General features: G+C 48.1%; 1 protein-coding gene and 1 long non-coding RNA gene across 2 annotated transcripts in view; both read left to right on the top strand.

Annotated features, from left to right (window-relative positions):
* gpc3 (glypican 3) overlaps positions 1-20,764 on the top strand; it is a 554,502-nt gene that overhangs the window by 57,174 nt on the left and 476,564 nt on the right. The window lies entirely within an intron of this gene.
* LOC127913699 (uncharacterized) lies at positions 4,919-12,619 on the top strand. The gene is made up of 3 exons (XR_008086541.1): positions 4,919-5,117; positions 5,459-5,504; positions 12,328-12,619. It is a non-coding gene; the product is annotated as an uncharacterized LOC127913699 (long non-coding RNA).

Raw genomic sequence — 20,764 nt, 5'->3', positions numbered from 1 at the left:
CCATCCTGACTAGTTTCATCGCTACCTGGTATGGCAACTGCTCGGCCTCTGACCGCAAGGCACTACAGAGGGTAGCGGGTACGGCCCAGTACATCACTGGGGCCAAGCTTTCTGCCAACCAGGACCTCTATACCAGGCGGTGTCAGATTAAGGCCCTAAAAATTGTCAAAGACTCCAGCCACCGTAGACATAGACTCTTCTCTCTGCTACCGCAATGCAAGCAGTACCGGAGCGCCACGTCTAGGTCCAAGAGGCTTCTAAACAGCTTCTACTCCCAAGCCATAAGACTCCTAAACTTCTAATCAAATCCCCCCCTCTCTTTTACACCGCTGCTACTCTCTGTTATTATCTATGCATAGTCACTTTAATAACTCTACCTACATATCACCCCAATTACCTCAACTAACCGGTGCCCCCGCACATTGACTCTGTACCGGTACCCCCTGTATACAGTCTCGCTATTGTTATTTTGCTGCTGCTCTTTAACTACTTGTTACTTTTATTTATTATTTTTATTCGTATTGTTTAAACTGTATTGTTGGTTATTATTGTTGTATTCGGCACATGTGACTAATACAATTTGATTTGATTTGAGATAAAGAACGATAAAAGCTCTGGAGCAACTTTAACGTCATTTTGGGCAAAAAAGCTCCATCATTTATTGAATCAGATGGCTCATTCATTACAAACTCACTGGTATTGCCAACTACTTTAATGATTAGCAAACTTAGGCATGACATGCCAACAGCAAATTCTGAACCTACACATCTATGCATAACTGACCAAATTATGAAAGACTAGCATTGTAATTGGTTGGACAATTACTGAGGATGATAGCAGACGGTATTATCACTCCAATTTGCCATCTCTTCAATCTAAGCCTACAGGAAAGTGTGTGCCCTCAGGCTTGAAGAGAATCAACTCATTGCACTACCAAAAAATATTAACCTTCGACAACATTCAACTGAAAAGTCAGCGCGCGAAATTCAAAAATATATTTTTTGAAATATTTAACTTTCACACATTAACAAGTCCAATATAGCAAACGAAAGATAAACATGTTGTTAATATACCCATCGTGTCCGATTTCAAAAATGCTTTACAGCTAAAGCACAACATATGATTATGTTCGATCACCGCCATGTCGAAAAAACACAGCCATTTTTCCAGCCAAAGATAGGAGTCACAAAAAGCAGAAATATAGATAAAATTAATCACTAACCTTTGATGATTTTCATCAGATGACACTCATAGGACATCATGTTACACAATACATATATGTTTTGTTTGATAATGTGCATATTTATATCCAAATATCTGAGTTTACATTGGCGCCTTACGTGCAGTAATATTTTGATTCCAAAACATCCGGTGATTTTGCAGAAATACTCATAATAAACATTGATAAAAGATACTAGTGTTATTCACAGAATTAAATATAGACTTCTCCTTAATGCAACCGCTGAGTCAGATTTAAAAAAAAATAACTTTATGAAAAAAGCATAATCTGAGAACGGCGCTCAGAGCCCAAAACAGCCGGATTGTAAACTGTCATATTCAAAACATATTGATGCAACAATAGCTAAGATGGGGAGAGGTCTGTCCATAATAAAGGGCTGCTCTGCCTTCTTAACAAAGCTATCAACAAGGCATGTCCGGCAGGCCTTAGTTTTGTCGCACCTGGACTAACGTCTAGTCGTGTGGTCAGTGCCACAAAGAGAGATTTAGGAAATGACAATTGGCAGAGAACAGGGCAGCACGGCTGGCCCTTAAAAGTACACTGAGAGCTAACATTAATAATATGCATGTCAATCTCTCCTGGCTCAAAGTAGAGGAGAGATTGACTTAATCAGTTCTTGAATTTGTGAGAAGTATTGACATGTTGAATGGACCGAGCTGTCTGTTTAAACTATTATAGTGGCACACAGCTCAGACACCCATGCAAACACCACAAGACATGCCACCAGATGTCTCTTCACAGTCCTCATGTCCAGAACAAACTATAGGAGGCGCATGGTACTACATAGAGCCATGACTAAATGGAACTCTATTCCACATCAAGTAACTGATGAAAACAGTAGAATCAGATTGAAAAAAAAACCCAGATAAAAATGCACCTTATGGAAAAGTGGGGGCTGTGTAAAGACACACACACAGGCACAGACACACATAACATTTACACTATACAAACACGTACACATGGATTTTGCATTGTAGATACAGTATGTGGTAGTAGAGTAGTGACCTGAGGGCACACACTTACTTTGTTGTGAAATTGATTGTAATTTATTTTAATTGCATATTAATTTGCCTTAATTTGGATGAACCCCAGGAACTTTGGCAGGAACTAATGGGGATCCATAACAAACCCCAGGAATAGTAGCTGCTGCCTTGCCAGAACTAATGGGGTTCCATAATAAACCTCAGGAAGAGTAGCTTCTGCCTTGGCAGATCTAATCGGGATCCTTAATAAACCCCAGGAAGAGTAGCTGCTGCCTTGCCAGAACTAATGGGGATCCATAATAATCCCCAGGAAGAGTAGCTGCTGCCTTGCCAGAACGAATGGGGATCCATAATAAACCCCGTGAAGAGTAGTTGCTGCCTTGGCAGAACTAATGGGGATCCTTAATAAACCCCAGGAAGAGTAGCTGCTGCCTTGGCAGAACTAATGGGGAACCCATAATAAACAATACAGTGTCAGTTTGGATAAGGGTTGAATAAACGTAGGCTCTACAGTGCATGGAAGGTTATGCCATTGGTTCTGTTTACCCTACTTCCTGCATCTCTGATTCCCTGCTTCCCTGCTTTCCTGCTTCCCCGCTTCCCTCTTTCCTGCTTCCTTGCTTCCCAGCCCCTCCTGGCTTCCCAGCCCCTCCTGGCTTACCCTCAGAGTGTTGATGTTTGTCAGTTCACCTCCCTGCCCTGCTCAGGACTAAACTCTCGCTTCCTGGCTTCAAGTTCAAGGAGATGTATTTTTCATCCCTGCATAGGCCTATGCAATATTGAAGAGCTTATGCAACACATGAAGTCAGCCACCTAGGTGGGAGGTTAGACATACATGTCAGGGCTCAGGGCTTCATGGCTTACTTGCAACGCACAATTCTCACATGGAGGTTGAAAACAAATTTGGAGTGGGCGCTGGTCAAATGTAGTGCACTATAGAGGGAATAGGGTGCCATTTGGGACACAGAATTACATTGCAGTGTGGACCAGGCAGGCAGCCAGTGGAGTCCCCCCTCCTCTGAGCGATTGACCCTGTGAATTATAGATGCTCTAGGCTGTGTTAGCCCAGCAGGTGTCTGTGAAGCGGGAGGGACGGGCGGTCCTGGGACTCTGGGGTGGAGCATAAAGTGCTTAATGAATGAAGGAGGGGAGAGAGAGAGAGGGATGGAGAGGAGAGAGTGAGGGGCGAGAGGGGAGAGGGATGGATGGAGGAGAGGAGGATGGAAGGAGTGGGGATGTATATAAATGCCTGCCTGCGTGACATGACTGATTTGAGGAGAAATATTTGGGTAGCTGAGAAGGAGCCCCCTGGCCTGCCCAGACTCCCAGTGGAGTCTTATGCACCTGTTGCCCCCTCCCTCTCCCCCGTCCCCCCTCAGGAGGATAAGAGGTGTGATGGATGGAGGATAAGTGGTGTGATGGAGGGAGGATAAGAGGTGTGATGGAGGGAGGGTAAGAGGTGTGATGGAGGGAGGACAAGAGGTGTGATGGAAAGAGGATAAGAGGTGTGATGGAGGGAGGATAACTAGTGTGATTGAGGGAGGATAAGAGGTGTGATGGAGGGATGATAACTAGTGTGATGGATGGAGTATAAGAGGTGTGATGGATGGAGGATAAGTGATATGATGGAGGATAAGTGATATGATGGAGGGAGGATAAGAGGTGTGATGGAGGGAGGATAAGAGGTGTGATGGAGGGAGGATAACTAGTGTGATGGAGGGAGGATAAGAGGTATGATGGAGGGAGGATAACTAGTGTGATGGAGGGAGGATAAGAGGTGTGATGGAGGGAGGATAAGAGGTGTGATGGAGGGAGGATAAGAGGTGTGATGGAGGGAGGATAAGAGGTGTGATGATGGAGGATAAGAGGTGTGGTGATGGAGGATAAGAGGTGTGATGGATGGAGGATAACTGATGTGATGGAGGGAGTATAAGAGGTGTGATGGAGGGAGGATAAGTGATGTGATGGAGGGAGTATAAGAGGTGTGATGGAGGGAGGATAAGAGGTGTGATGGAGGGAGGATAAGAGGTGTGATGGAGGGAGGATAAGAGGTGTGATGATGGAGGATAAGTGATATGATGGAGGGAGGATAAGAGGTGTGATGGAGGGAGGATAACTAGTGTGATGGAGGGAGGATAAGAGGTGTGATGATGGAGGATAAGAGGTGTGATGATGGAGGATAAGAGGTGTGATGGAGGGAGGATAAGTGATGTGATGGAGGGAGGATAAGAGGTGTGATGGAGGGAGGATAAGGGTTGTGATGGAGGGAGTATAAGAGTTGTGATGGAGGGAGGATAAGTGATGTGATGGAGGGAGGATAAGAGGTGTGATGGAGGGAGGATAAGAGGTGTGACGGAGGGAGGATAACTAGTGTGATGGAGGGAGGAGAAGAGGTGTGATGGAGGGAGGATAAGAGGTGTGATGATGGAGGATAAGAGGTGTGATGATGGAAGATAAGAGGTGTGAGGATGGAGGATAAGTGATGTGATGGAGGGAGGATAAGTGATGTGATGGAGGGAGGATAAGAGGTGTGATGGAGGGAGGATAAGTGATGTGATGGAGGGAGGATAAGAGGTGTGATGGAGGGAGGATAACTAGTGTGATGGAGGGAGGCTAAGAGGTGTGATGGATGGAGGATAAGTGATGTGATGGAGAGAGGATAAGTGTGTGATGGAGGGAGTATAAGAGGTGTGATGGAGGGAGGATAAGTGATGTGATGGAGGGAGGATAAGAGGTGTGATGGAGGGAGGATAAGAGGTGTGACGGAGGGAGGATAACTAGTGTGATGGAGGGAGGAGTAGAGGTGTGATGGAGGGAGGATAAGAGGTGTGATGATGGAGGATAAGAGGTGTGATGGATGGAGGATAAGTGATGTGATGGAGAGAGGATAAGTGGTGTGATGGAGGGAGTATAAGAGGTGTGATGGAGGGAGGATAAGTGATGTGATGGAGGGAGGATAAGAGGTGTGATGATGGAGGATAAGAGGTGATGATGGAGGATAAGAGGTGTGATGGATGGAGGATAAGTGATGTGATGGAGGGAGGATAAGTGGTGTGATGGAGGGAGTATAAGAGGTGTGATGGAGGGAGGATACGTGATGTGATGGAGGGAGGATAAGAGGTGTGATGGAGGGAGGATAAGAGGTGTGATGGAGGGAGGATAACTAGTGTGATGGATGGAGTATAAGAGGTGTGATGGATGGAGGATAAGTGATATGATGGAGGGAGGATAAGAGGTGTGATGGAGGGAGGATAAGTGGTGTGATGGAGGGAGGATAAGAGGTGTGATGATGGAGGATAAGAGGTGTGATGATGGAGGATAAGAGGTGTGATGGATGGAGGATAAGTGATGTGATGGAGGGAGGATAAGTGGTGTGATGGAGGGAGTATAAGAGGTGTGATGGAGGGAGGATACATGATGTGATGGAGGGAGGATAAGAGGTGTGATGGAGGGAGGGTAAGAGGTGTGATGGAGGGAGGATAACTAGTGTGATGGATGGATTATAAGAGGTGTGATGGATGGAGGATAAGTGATATGATGGAGGGAGGATAAGAGGTGTGATGGAGGGAGGATAAGTGATGTGATGGAGGGAGGATAAGAGGTGTGATGTAGGGAGGATAACTAGTGTGATGGAGGGAGGATAAGAGGTGTGATGGAGGGAGGATAAGAGGTGAGATGGAGGGAGGATAACTAGTGTGATGGAGGGAGGGTAAGAGGTGTGATGGAGGGAGGATAAGAGGTGTGATGGAGGGAGGATAACTAGTGTGATGGAGGGAGGATAAGAGGTGTGATGGAGGGAGGATAACTAGTGTGATGGAGGGAGGATAAGAGGTGTGATGGAGGGAGGATAACTAGTGTGATGGAGGGAGGATAACTAGTGTGATGGAGGGAGGATAAGAGGTGTGATGGAGGGAGGATAAGAGGTGTGATGGAGGGAGGATAACTAGTGTGATGGAGGGAGGATAACTAGTGTGATGGAGGGAGGATAAGAGGTGTGATGGAGGGAGGATAAGAGGTGTGATGGAGGGAGGATAACTAGTGTGATGGAGGGAGTATAAGAGGTGTGATGGATGGAGGATAAGTGATATGATGGAGGATAAGTGATATGATGGAGGGAGGATAAGAGGTGTGATGGAGGGAGGATAAGAGGTGTGATGGAGGGAGGATAACTAGTGTGATGGAGGGAGGATAAGAGGTGTGATGGAGGGAGGATAACTAGTGTGATGGAGGGAGGATAAGAGGTGTGATGGAGGGAGGATAAGAGGTGTGATGATGGAGGATAAGTGATATGATGGACGGAGGATAAGAGGTGTGATGGAGGGAGGATAAGAGGTGTGATGATGGAGGATAAGAGGTGTGATGATGGAGGATAAGAGGTGATGGATGGAGGGGATAAGTGATGTGATGGAGGGAGGATAAGTGGTGTGATGGAGGGAGTATAAGAGGTGTGATGGAGGGAGGATAAGTGATGTGATGGAGGGAGGGAGGATAAGAGGTGTGATGGAGGGAGGATAACTAGTGTGATGGAGGGAGGATAAGAGGTGTGATGGATGGAGGATAAGTGATGTGATGGAGAGAGGATAAGTGGTGTGATGGAGGGAGGATAAGTGGTGTGATGGAGGGAGTATAAGAGGTGTGATGGAGGGAGGATAACTAGTGTGATGGAGGGAGGATAAGAGGTTTGATGGAGGGAGGATAAGAGGTGTGATGATGGAGGATAAGTGATATGATGGAGGGAGGATAAGAGGTGTGATGGAGGGAGGACAAGAGGTGTGATGGAGGGAGTATAACTAGTGTGATGGAGGGAGGATAAGAGGTGTGATGATGGAGGATAAGAGGTGTGATGATGGAGGATAAGAGGTGTGATGGAGGGACGATAAGTGATGTGATGGAGGGAGGATAAGAGGTGTGATGGAGGGAGTATAAGAGTTGTGATGGAGGGAGGATAAGTGATGTGATGGAGGGAGGATAAGAGGTGTGATGGAGGGAGGATAAGAGGTGTGACGGAGGGAGGATAACTAGTGTGATGGAGGGAGGAGAAGAGGTGTGATGGAGGGAGTATAACTAGTGTGATGGAGGGAGGATAAGAGGTGTGATGATGGAGGATAAGAGGTGTGATGATGGAGGATAAGAGGTGTGATGATGGAGGATAAGAGGTGTGATGATGGAGGATAAGAGGTGTGATGGAGGGAGGATAAGTGATGTGATGGAGGGAGGATAAGAGGTGTGATGGAGGGAGGATAAGAGGTGTGATGGAGGGAGTATAAGAGGTGTGATGGAGGGAGGATAAGTGATGTGATGGAGGGAGGATAAGAGGTGTGATGGAGGGAGGATAAGAGGTGTGATGGAGGGAGGATAACTAGTGTGATGGAGGGAGGAGAAGAGGTGTGATGGAGGGAGGATAAGAGGTGTGATGATGGAGGATAAGAGGTGTGATGGATGGAGGATAAGTGATGTGATGGAGGGAGGATAAGTGGTGTGATGGAGGGAGTATAAGAGGTGTGATGGAGGGAGGATAAGTGATGTGATGGAGGGAGGATAAGAGGTGTGATGGAGGGAGGATAACTAGTGTGATGGAGGGAGGCTAAGAGGTGTGATGGATGGAGGATAAGTGATGTGATGGAGAGAGGATAAGTGGTGTGATGGAGGGAGTATAAGAGGTGTGATGGAGGGAGGATAAGTGATGTGATGGAGGGAGGATAAGAGGTGTGATGGAGGGAGGATAAGAGGTGTGACGGAGGGAGGATAACTAGTGTGATGGAGGGAGGAGTAGAGGTGTGATGGAGGGAGGATAAGAGGTGTGATGATGGAGGATGATAAGTGATATGATGGACGGAGGATAAGAGGTGTGATGGAGGGAGGATAAGAGGTGTGATGGAGGGAGGATAAGAGGTGTGATGGAGGGAGGATAAGAGGTGTGATGATGGAGGATAAGAGGTGTGATGATGGAGGATAAGAGGTGTGATGGATGGAGGATAAGTGATGTGATGGAGGGAGGATAAGTGGTGTGATGGAGGGAGTATAAGAGGTGTGATGGAGGGAGGATACGTGATGTGATGGAGGGAGGATAAGAGGTGTGATGGAGGGAGGATAAGAGGTGTGATGGAGGGAGGATAACTAGTGTGATGGATGGAGGATAAGAGGTGTGATGGATGGAGGATAAGTGATATGATGGAGGGAGGATAAGAGGTGTGATGGAGGGAGGATAAGAGGTGTGATGGAGGGAGGATAACTAGTGTGATGGAGGGAGGATAAGAGGTGTGATGGAGGGAGGATAAGAGGTGTGATGGAGGGAGGATAACTAGTGTGATGGAGGGAGGATAAGAGGTGTGATGGAGGGAGGATAACTAGTGTGATGGAGGGAGGATAAGAGGTGTGATGGAGGGAGGATAACTAGTGTGATGGAGGGAGGATAAGAGGTGATGGAGGGAGGATAACTAGTGTGATGGAGGGAGGATAAGAGGTGTGATGGAGGGAGGATAACTAGTGTGATGGAGGGAGGATAAGAGGTGTGATGGAGGGAGGATAACTAGTGTGATGGAGGGAGGATAAGAGGTGTGATGGAGGGAGGATAAGAGGTGTGATGGAGGGAGGATAACTAGTGTGATGGAGGGAGGATAAGAGGTGTGATGGAGGGAGGATAAGAGGTGTGATGGAGGAGGATAAGTGGTGTGATGGAGGGAGGATAAGAGGTGTGATGGAGGGAGGATAAGAGGTGTGATGGAGGGAGGATAACTAGTGTGATGGAGGGAGGATAAGAGGTGTGATGGAGGGAGGATAACTAGTGTGATGGAGGGAGGATAAGAGGTGTGATGGAGGAAGGATAACTAGTGTGATGGAGAGATGATAAGTGGTGTGATGGAGGGAGGATAAGTGGTGTGATGGAGGGAGTATAAGAGGTGTGATGGATGGAGGATAAGAGGGATGATAAGGTGGAGGATAAGATAACTAATGATGGAGGGAGGATAAGAGGTGAGGGAGGATGTGTGATGGAGGGAGGGTAAGAGGTGTGATGGAGGGAGGATAAGAGGTGTGATGGAGGGAGGATAACTAGTGTGATGAAGGGAGGATAAGAGGTGTGATGGAGGGAGGATAAGAGGTGTGATGATGGAGGATAAGAGGTGTGATGATGGAGGATAAGAGGAGTGATGGATGGAGGATAAGTGATGTGATGGAGGGAGGATAAGAGGTGTGATGGAGGGAGGATAAGAGGTGTGATGGAGGGAGGATAAGAGGTGATGGAGGGAGGAGGATAAGAGGTGTGATGGAGGGAGGATAACTAGTGTGATGGAGGGAGGATAAGAGGTGTGATGGATGGAGGATAAGTGATGTGATGGAGAGAGGATAAGTGGTGTGATGGAGGGAGGATAAGTGGTGTGATGGAGGGAGTATAAGAGGTGTGATGGATGGAGGATAAGTGATGTGATGGAGGGAGGGGAAGAGGTGTGATGGAGGGAGGATAAGAGGTAAGATGGAGGGAGGATAAGAGGTGTGATGGAGGGAGGACAAGAGGTGTGATGGAGGGAGTATAACTAGTGTGATGGAGGGAGGATAAGAGGTGTGATGATGGAGGATAAGAGGTGATGATGGAGGATAAGAGGTGATGGAGGGAGGATAAGATGATGGAGGGAGGATAAGAGGTGTGATGGAGGGAGGATAAGAGGTGTGATGGAGGGAGGATAAGTGATATGATGGATGGAGGATAAGAGGTGTGATGGAGGGAGGATAAGAGGTGTGATGGAGGGAGGATAACTAGTGTGATGGAGGGAGGATAAGAGGTGTGATGGAGGAAGGATAACTAGTGTGATGGAGGGAGGATAAGAGGTGTGATGGAGGGAGGATAAGAGGTGTGATGATGGAGGATAAGAGGTGTGATGATGGAGGATAAGAGGTGTGATGGAGGGAGGATAAGTGATGTGATGGAGGGAGGATAAGAGGTGTGATGGAGGGAGGATAAGAGGTGTGATGGAGGGAGTATAAGTGGTGTGATGGAGGGAGTATAAGAGGTGTGATGGATGGAGGATAAGTGATGTGATGGAGGGAGGGGAAGAGGTGTGATGGAGGGAGGATAACTAGTGATGGAGGGAGGATAAGAGGTGATGGAGGGAGGATAAGAGGTGTGATGATGGAGGATAAGAGGTGTGATGATGGAGGATAAGTGATGTGATGGAGGAGAGGATAAGAGGTGTGATGGAGGGAGGATAAGAGGTGTGATGGAGGGAGGATAAGATGAGTGTGATGGAGGGAGGATAAGAGGTTTGATGGAGGGAGGATAACTAGTGTGATGGAGGGAGGCTAAGAGGTGTGATGGATGGAGGATAAGTGATGTGATGGAGAGAGGATAAGTGGTGCGATGGAGGGAGTATAAGAGGTGTGATGGAGGAGGATAAGTGATGTGATGGAGGAGGATAAGAGGTGATGGAGGGAGGATAAGAGGTGTGACGGAGGGAGGATAACTAGTGTGATGGAGGGAGGATGAGAGGATGTGATGGAGGGAGGATAAGAGGTGTGATGATGGAGGATAAGAGGTGTGATGGATGGAGGATAAGATGATGATGGAGAGGAGGATATGGGTGTGATGGAGGAGCATAAGAGGTGTGATGGAGGGAGGATAAGTGATGTGATGGAGGGAGGATAAGAGGTGTGATGATGGAGGATAAGAGGTGTGATGATGGAGGATAAGAGGTGTGATGGATGGAGGATAAGTGATGTGATGGAGGGAGGATAAGAGGTGTGATGGAGGGAGTATAAGAGGTGTGATGGAGGGAGGATACGTGATGTGATGGAGGGAGGATAAGAGGTGTGATGGAGGGAGGATAACTAGTGTGATGGATGGAGTATAAGAGGTGTGATGGATGGAGGATAAGTGATATGATGGAGGGAGGATAAGAGGTGTGATGGAGGGAGGATAAGAGGTGTGATGGAGGGAGGATAACTAGTGTGATGGAGGGAGGGTAAGAGGTGTGATGGAGGGAGGATAAGAGGTGTGATGGAGGGAGGATAACTAGTGTGATGGAGGGAGGATAAGAGGTGTGATGGAGGGAGGATAACTAGTGTGATGGAGGGAGGATAAGAGGTGTGATGGAGGGAGGATAACTAGTGTGATGGAGGGAGGATAAGAGGTGTGATGGAGGGAGGATAACTAGTGTGATGGAGGGAGGATAAGAGGTGTGATGGAGGGAGGATAACTAGTGTGATGGAGGGAGGATAAGAGGTGTGATGGAGGGAGGATAACTAGTGTGATGGAGGGAGGATAAGAGGTGTGATGGAGGGAGGATAAGAGGTGTGATGGAGGGAGATAACTAGTGTGATGGAGGGAGGATAAGAGGTGTGATGGAGGGAGGATAAGAGGTGTGATGGAGGGAGGATAACTAGTGTGATGGAGGGAGGGTAAGAGGTGTGATGGAGGGAGGATAAGAGGTGTGATGGAGGGAGGATAACTAGTGTGATGGAGGGAGGATAAGAGGTGTGATGGAGGGAGGATAACTAGTGTGATGGAGGGAGGATAAGAGGTGTGATGGAGGGAGGATAACTAGTGTGATGGAGGGAGGATAAGAGGTGTGATGGAGGGAGGATAACTAGTGTGATGGAGGGAGTATAAGAGGTGTGATGGATGGAGGATAAGTGATATGATGGAGGATAAGTGATATGATGGAGGGAGGATAAGAGGTGTGATGGAGGGAGGATAAGAGGTGTGATGGAGGGAGGATAACTAGTGTGATGGAGGGAGGATAAGAGGTGTGATGGAGGGAGGATAACTAGTGTGATGGAGGGAGGATAAGAGGTGTGATGATGGAGGATAAGTGATATGATGGAGGGAGGATAAGAGGTGTGATGGAGGGAGGATAACTAGTGTGATGGAGGGAGGATAAGAGGTGTGATGGAGGGAGGATAAGAGGTGTGATGATGGAGGATAAGAGGTGTGATGATGGAGGATAAGAGGTGTGATGGATGGAGGATAAGTGATGTGATGGAGGGAGGATAAGTGGTGTGATGGAGGGAGTATAAGAGGTGTGATGGAGGGAGGATAAGAGATGTGATGGAGGAGAGGATAAGAGGTGTGATGGAGGGAGGATAACTAGTGTGATGGAGGGAGGATAAGAGGTGTGATGGATGGAGGATAAGTGATGTGATGGAGAGAGGATAAGTGGTGTGATGGAGGGAGGATAAGTGGTGTGATGGAGGGAGTATAAGAGGTGTGATGGATGGAGGATAAGTGATGTGATGGAGGGAGGGGAAGAGGTGTGATGGAGGGAGGATAAGAGGTAAGATGGAGGGAGGATAAGAGGTGTAATGGAGGGAGGATAACTAGTGTGATGGAGGGAGGATAAGAGGTTTGATGGAGGGAGGATAAGAGGTGTGATGATGGAGGATAAGTGATATGATGGAGGGAGGATAAGAGGTGTGATGGATGGAGGACAAGAGGTGTGATGGAGGGAGTATAACTAGTGTGATGGAGGGAGGATAAGAGGTGTGATGGAGGATAAGAGGTGTGATGATGGAGGACGGATGTGATGATGGAGGATAAGAGGAGATGATGGATACAACCAGAGGTATGATGATGGAGGATAAGATGGTGGATGATGAGGATAAGAGGTGTGACGATGGAGGATGATGATGACGGAGGATGATAAGAGGTGTGACGATGATGATAAGATATGTGATGGAGAGGATAAGAGATGTGACGGAGGGATGACAAGATGTGATGAGGGAGGATAAGAGGTGATGGAGGAGGATAAGAGGTGTGATGGAGGAGGATAACTAGTGTGATGGAGGGAGGATAAGAGGTTTGATGGAGGGAGGATAAGAGGTGTGATGATGGAGGATAAGAGGTGATGGATGGAGGATGTGAGGAGGATAACCAGGTGTGATGGAGGGAGGATAAGAGGTGTGATGGAGGGAGGATAAGAGTGTGATGGAGGAGGATAAGAGGTGTGATGGAGGAGGATAACTAGTGTGATGGAGGAGGCTATAAGAGGTGTGATGGATGGAGGATGATGTGATGGAGAGAGGATAAGAGGTGATGGAGGGAGTATAAGAGGTGTGATGGAGGGAGGATAAGGATGTGATGGAGGGAGGATAAGAGGTGTGATGAGAGAGGATACAAGAGACGGAGGAGGATAACTAGTGGAGTAGGAGGTGATGGAGGAGGATAAGAGGTGATGGAGGGAGGATAAGAGGTGTGATGGAGGAGGATAAGAGATGTGATGGAGGGAGAAAGATGTGATGGAGGGAGGATACTTGATGATGGAGGGAGGATAAGAGGTGTGATGGAGGAGAATAAGAGGTGATGGAGGAGGATAACTAGTGTGATGGAGGAGGATAAGAGGTGCGATGGATGGAGATGATGATGATGGAGGGAGGATAAGAGGTGTGATGGAGGGAGAATAAGAGGTGTGATGGAGGGAGGATAACTAGTGTGATGGAGGGAGGATAAGAGGTGTGATGGAGGGAGGATAACTAGGTGTGATGGAGGGAGGATAAGAGGTGTGATGGAGGGAGGATAAGAGGTGTGATGGAGGGAGGATAACTAGTGTGATGGAGGGAGGATAAGAGGTGTGATGGAGGGAGGATAAGAAAGGGATGGATGGAGGATAAGAGGTGTGATGGATGGAGGATAAGAGAGTGATGGAGGAAGGATAAGGATGTGATGGAGGGAGGATAAGAGGTGATGATGGAGGGAGGATAAGAGGTGTGATGGAGGGAGATAAGTGATGTGATGGAGGGAGGATAAGAGGTGATGGAGGAGATAAGAGGTGTGATGGAGGGAGGATAACTAGTGTGATGGAGGGAGGATAAGAGGTGTGATGGATGGATGATGAGGATAAGAGGTGTGATGGATGGAGGATAAGGATGGATGGAGAGAGGATAAGAGGTGTGATGGAGGAGGATAAAGTATGTGATGTGATGGATGAGGATAAGAGGTGTGATGGAGGAGAATAAGAGGTGGATGGAGGAGGATAACTAGTGTGATGGAGGGAGGGTAAGAGGTGTGATGGATGGAGGATAAGAGGTATGATGGAGGGAGGATAAGAGGTGTGATGGAGGAGGATAAGAGGTGTGATGGAGGAGGATAACTAGTGTGATGGAGGAGGATAAGAGGTGATGGAGGAGGATAACTAGGTGATGGAGGGAGGGTAAGAGGTGATGGAGGGAGGATAAGAGGTGATGGAGGAGGATAACTAGTGATGAAGGAGGATAAGAGGTGTGATGGAGGAGGATAAGAGGTGTGACGATGGAGGATAAGAGGTGTGATGATGGAGGATAAGATAGTGATGGATGGAGGATAAGTGATGTGATGGAGGAGGATAAGTGGTGTGATGGAGGGAGTATAAGAGGTGTGATGGAGGGAGGATAAGATGTGATGGAGGATGAGGATAAGAGGTGTGATGGAGGAGGATAACTAGTGATGGAGGGAGGATAAGAGGTGTGATGGATGGAGGATAAGTAATGTGATGGAGGAGGATAAGTGGTGTGATGGAGGGAGGATAAGAGGTGATGGAGGGAGATAAGAGGTGATGATTGGAGGATAAAGTGATGTGATGGAGGGAGGAAGAGGTGTGATGGAGGGAGGATAAGAGGTGATGGAGGAGGATAAGAGGTGAAATGGAGGAGGATAACTAGTGATGGAGGAGGATAAGAGGTTTGATGGAGGGAGGATAAGAGGTGTGATGATGGAGGATAAGTGATATGATGGAGGGAGGATAAGAGGTGTGATGGAGGGAGGACAAGAGGTGTGATGGAGGGAGTATAACTAGTGTGATGGAGGGAGGATAAGAGGTTTGATGATGGAGGATAAGAGGTTTGATGATGGAGGATAAGAGGTGTGATGATGAAGGATAAGAGGTGTGATGATGGAGGATAAGAGGTGTGATGATGGAGGATAAGTGATGTGATGGATGGAGGATAAGAGGTGTGATGGAGGGAGTATAAGAGGTGTGATGGAGGGAGTATAAGAGATGTGATGGAGGGAGGATAAGAGGTGTGATGGAGGGAGGATAACTAGTGTGATGGAGGGAGGATAAGAGGTGTGATGGAGGGAGGATAACTAGGGTGATGGAGGGAGGGTAAGAGGTGTGATGGAGGGAGGATAAGAGGTGTGATGGAGGGAGGATAACTAGTGTGATGAAGGGAGGATAAGAGGTGTGATGGAGGGAGGATAAGAGGTGTGATGATGGAGGATAAGAGGTGTGATGATGGAGGATAAGAGGAGTGATGGATGAAGGATATGATGCGATGGATGGATGGAGGAGGATGGAGGGAGTGATATGCGACGGAGGATGGAGGGATGATACGAGGGAGGGAGGATAAGATGGACGGAGGATGACGATGGATGATGACGATGGAAGGATGGAGATAAGTGATGTGATGGAGGGAGGATAAGAGATGATGGAGGGAGGAGAGGATGGAGGGAGTATAAGAGGTGTGATGGAGGAGGATAAGTGATGTGATGGAGGAGGGAGATAAGAGGTGTGATGGAGGGAGGATAAGAGGTGATGGAGGGAGGATAAGAGGTGTGATGGATGGAGGATAAGGATGTGATGGAGGGAGGATAAGAGGTGTGGACGGATGGAGGGGATGATGGAGGATAAGAGGTGTGATGGACGGATGAGGAGGGAGGATAAGGATGGATGGAGGACAAGAATGGAGGATAAGAGGTGATGATGGAGGATAAGTGATTTGATGGAGGAGATAAGAGTGATGGAGGGATGATAAGAGGTGTGATGGAGGGAGATAAGAGATGTGATGGAGGGAGGATAAGAGGTGACGGAGGGAGGATAACTAGTGTGATGGAGGGAGGAGGAGGACGGATGGAGGATAAGAGGTGTGATGATGGAGGAGATTGTGATGATGGAGGATATGATGGATGGAGGATAATGATGTGATGGAGACGAGGATAAGAGGTGTGATGGAGGGAGGATAATGAGGTGATGGAGGAGGATAAGAGGTGTGATGGAGGGAGGATAAGATGTGATGGAGGGAGGATAAGAGGTGTGATGGAGGGAGAATAAGAGGTGATGGAGGGAGGATAACTAGTGATGATGGATGGAGGATAAGAGGTGTGATGGATGGAGGATAAGGATATGATGGAGGGAGGATAAGAGGTGTGATGGAGGGAGGATAAGAGGTGTGATGGAGGGAGGATAACTAGTGTGATGGAGGGAGGATAAGAGGTGTGATGGAGGGAGGATAACTAGTGTGACGGAGGGAGGACAAGAGGTGTGACGGAGGGAGGATAAGAGGTGGATGGAGGGAGGATAAGAGGTGTGATGATGGAGGATAAGAGGTGTGATGGAGGAATAAGAGGTGTGATGATGGAGGATAAGAGGTGTGATGGAGGGAGGATAAGGTGTGATGGAGGGAGGATAAGAGGATGGAGGGAGGATAAGACGATGATGGAGGAGGAGGATAAGAGGTGGATGGAGGGAGGATAACTAGGATGATGATCAGGATAAGTGATGGATGGAGAGAGGATAAGAGATGGAGGAGGATAAGTGACGATGGAGGGATGATAAGAGGTGTGATGGATGGAGGATAAGTGATGTGATGGATGAGGAGGATGGAGGGAGGATAAGAGGTGATGGAGGGAGCATAAGAGGTGAATGGAGGGAGGATAACTAGTGTGATGGAGGGAGGATAAGAGGTTTGATGGAGGGAGGATAAGAGGTGTGATGATGGAGGGTAAGAGGTGTGATGATGAGGATAAGAGGTGTGGATATGGAGGATAAGGATGATGATGGAGGATAAGAGGTGTGATGGGAGGGAGGTGGATGGACTATATGAGGAGGATGATGGTGTGAGGAGGGAGGATAAGGAGTATATGTGATGGAGGGAGGATAAGAGGTGTGATGGAGGGAGGATAAGAGGTGATGGAGGGAGGATAAGAGGTGATGGAGGGAGGATAACTAGTGTGATGGAGGGAGGATAAGAGGATGGAGGAGGATAAGATGGGAGGATGCTGAGGCGATGGATGGAGGATAAGAGGTGAGGGAGGATAAGTGGTGATGGAGGGAGATAAGAGGTGTGATGGAGGGGAGGATAAGAGATGTGATGGAGGGAGGATAAGAGGTGTGATGGAGGAGGATAACTAGGATGGAGGGAGGCTAAGAGGTGATGGATGGAGGATGATTAAGGATAAGTTGTGTGATGGAGGATAAGAGGTGATGGACGGGAGGATGTGATGTGAGGAGGGAGGATAAGAGGTGTGATGAAGGAGGATAAGAGGTGAGGAGGGAGGATAACTAGTGATGGAGGATAAGTAGAGGTGTGATGGAGAGGATAAGAGGTGTGATGGAGGATAAGAGTGATGAGATGATGGAGACGGATAAGAGATGGAGGGAGGATACGTGATGATGGAGGGAGGATAAGAGGTGTGATGGAGGGAGAATAAGAGGTGTGATGGAGGGAGGATAACTAGTGTGATGGATGGAGATATAAGAGGTGTGATGGATGGAGGATAAGATGATATGATGGAGGGAGGATAAGAGGTGTGATGGAGGGAGGATAAGAGGTGATGGAGGGAGGATAACTAGTGTGATGGAGGGAGGATAAGAGGGATGGAGGGAGGATAACTAGGGTGATGGAGGGAGGGTAAGAGGTGTGATGGAGGGAGGATAAGAGGTGTGATGGAGGGAGGATAACTATGTGATGACGGAGGATGAGGTGTGATGGAGGGAGGGATAAGAAGGAGGATAAGAGGATGTGATGATGGGAGGATAAGAGGTGTGATGATGGAGGATAAGAGGAGTGATGGATGAAGATAAGATAGTTGACGTGATGAGGAGGATAAGAGGTGTGACGGATGAGGATAAGGATGACGATGGAGGAGGATAAGAGGTGTGATGGAGGGAGGATAAGAGGTGTGGACGGAGGGAGGATAACCAGTGTGATGGAGGAGGAGCAGATGATGAGGAGGGAGGATAAGAGGTGTGATGGAGGATAAGAGGTGACGATGGATGGAGGATAAGATGGATGGAGAGAGGATAAGAGGTGTGATGGATGGAGGATATCTAAGATGGAGGGAGGATAACTAGGTGTGATGGAGGGAGGATAAGAGGTGTGATGGAGGAGGATAAGAGGGGATGATGGAGGAGGGTAAGAGGTGTGATGGAGGGAGGATAAGAGGTGTGATGGAGGGAGGATAAGAGGTGTGATGGAGGAGGATAAGAGGATGGATGGAGGAGGATAAGAGGTGTGATGATGGAGGATAAGAGGTGTGATGGAGGGAGGATAAGAGGAGTGATGGAGGAAGGATAACTGATGTGATGGAGGGAGGATAAGAGGTGTGATGGAGGAGGATAAGAGGTGGATGGAGGATAAGAGGACGGATATGAGATGGAGGAGGATGATAAGAGGTGTGATGGAGGAGGATAAGAGGTGACGGAGGGAGGATAACTAGTGTGATGGAGGGAGGATAAGAGGTGTGATGGAGGGAGGATAAGAGGTGTGATGGAGGGAGTATACGGACGATGGATGGAGGATAAGATGAGTGATGGAGAGAGGATAAGAGATGGATGGAGGGAGGATACGTGATGGATGAGACAAGAGGTGACGGAGGAGAATAAGAGGTGTGATGGAGGAGGATAACTAGTGACGGATGGATGGAGGATAAGAGGTGTGATGATGGAGGATAAGGACGGATGATGACAGATAAGAGGTGTGATGGAGGGAGGATAAGATGACGATGTGATGATGGAACGGATGGATAAGAGGTGTGATGGAGGGAGGATAAGAGGTGTGGAGGATGAGATGGATAGGATAAGGTGATGGAGGAAGGATAACTAGTGTGATGGAGGGAGGATAAGAGGTGATGGAGGGAGGATAAGAGGTGTGATGGATGGAGGATAAGAGGTGTGATGATGGAGGATAAGAGGATAAGAAGGATAAGTGATGGAGGAGGAGGATAAGAGGTGTGATGGAGGGAAGGATAAGAGGTGTGATGGAGGGAGGATAAGATGATGGATGGAGGGAGGATAAGAGGTGTGATGGAGGAGGATAACCAGTGTGATGGAGGGAGGATGAGAGGTGATATGGATGGAGGATGACGTGATGGATGAGGAGGATAAGCTGGTGTGATGGAGGGAGGATAAGAGGTGCTGATGGAGGGAGGATAAGAAGATGATGATGGATGGAGGACAAGCGCGATGGATGGATGAGGATAAGAGGTGTGATGAGGAGGATAAGAGGACGATGGAGGGAGGATAAGAGGTGACGATGGATGAGGATAACTAGTGTGATGGAGGAGGATGACGGGACGATGGAGGGAGGATAAGATGATGACGATGATGAGGATAAGTGACGATGATGAGGAGGATGGAGGTGATGATGGAGGAGGACAAGAGGTGTGATGGAGGGAGTATAACGGATGATGAGGGAGGATAAGAGGTGGATGACGGAGGATAAGAGGTGATGATGGAGGATGATGATGACGAAGGATGACGGATGGAGGATAAGAGGTGTGATATGGACGATGATGATGACGACGGATGATGATGACGGATGGAGGATGAGGTGTGATGCGGACGGAGGATAAGAGGTGTGATGGAGGAGGATAAGATGATGGACGGATGGAGCGACGTGACGGAGGAGGATAAGAGGATGTGATGGAGAGGATAAGAGGTGATGGAGGGAGAATAAGAGGTGATGGAGGGAGGATAACTAGTGTGATGGAGGGAGGATAAGAGGTGTGATGGAGGAGGATAAGATATGACGGATGGAGAATAAGAGGTGATGGAGGGAGGATAAGAGGTGTGATGGATGGAGGAGGATAAGAGGTGTGATGGAGGGAGGATAACTAGATGTGATGGAGGGAGGATAAGAGGTGTGATGGAGGGAGATAAGAGGTGTGATGGAGGGAGGATAACTAGTGTGATGGAGGGAGGATAAGAGGTGTGATGGAGGAGGATAAGAGGTGATGGATGGAGGATAAGAGGATGGATGGATAAGAGGTGGATGGAGGAGGATAAGGATGGATGGAGGGAGGATGATGATGTGATGGAGGGACGAGGATAAGAGGGATGATGGAGGGAGGATAAGAGGATGTGATGGAGGATGGGATGATAAGAGGTGATGGAGGGAGGAGATAAGAGGTGTGATGGAGGAGGATAAGAGGTGTGATGGATGGAGGATAAGTGATGGGATGATGGAGAGAGGATGGAGGGAGGATAAGAGGTGGGAGATGGAGGGAGATAAGAGAGGTGATGGATGGAGGATAAGAGGTGATGGAGGGAGGGAAGAGGTGGATGGAGGATGATGAGGTAAGATGGAGGGAGGATAAGGTGGATGGAGGGAGGATAACCAGTGATGGAGGGAGGATAAGAGGTGATGGAGGGAGGATAAGGATGTGAATGGATATATGATGGAGGGAGGATAAGAGGTGATGGAGGGAGGACAAGAGGATGATGGAGGAGATAACTATGATGGAGGAGGACAAGAGGTGATGGAGGGAGGATAAGAGGTGTGATGATGGAGGATAAGAGGTGTGATGATGGAGGATAAGAGGTGTGATGATGGAGGATAAGAGGTGTGATGATGGAGGATA

The sequence above is a fragment of the Oncorhynchus keta genome, chromosome 30, assembly GCF_023373465.1.
Source record: "Oncorhynchus keta strain PuntledgeMale-10-30-2019 chromosome 30, Oket_V2, whole genome shotgun sequence".
NCBI lineage: Eukaryota > Metazoa > Chordata > Actinopteri > Salmoniformes > Salmonidae > Oncorhynchus > Oncorhynchus keta.
This window is presented reverse-complemented; position numbering and strand designations above follow the sequence as displayed.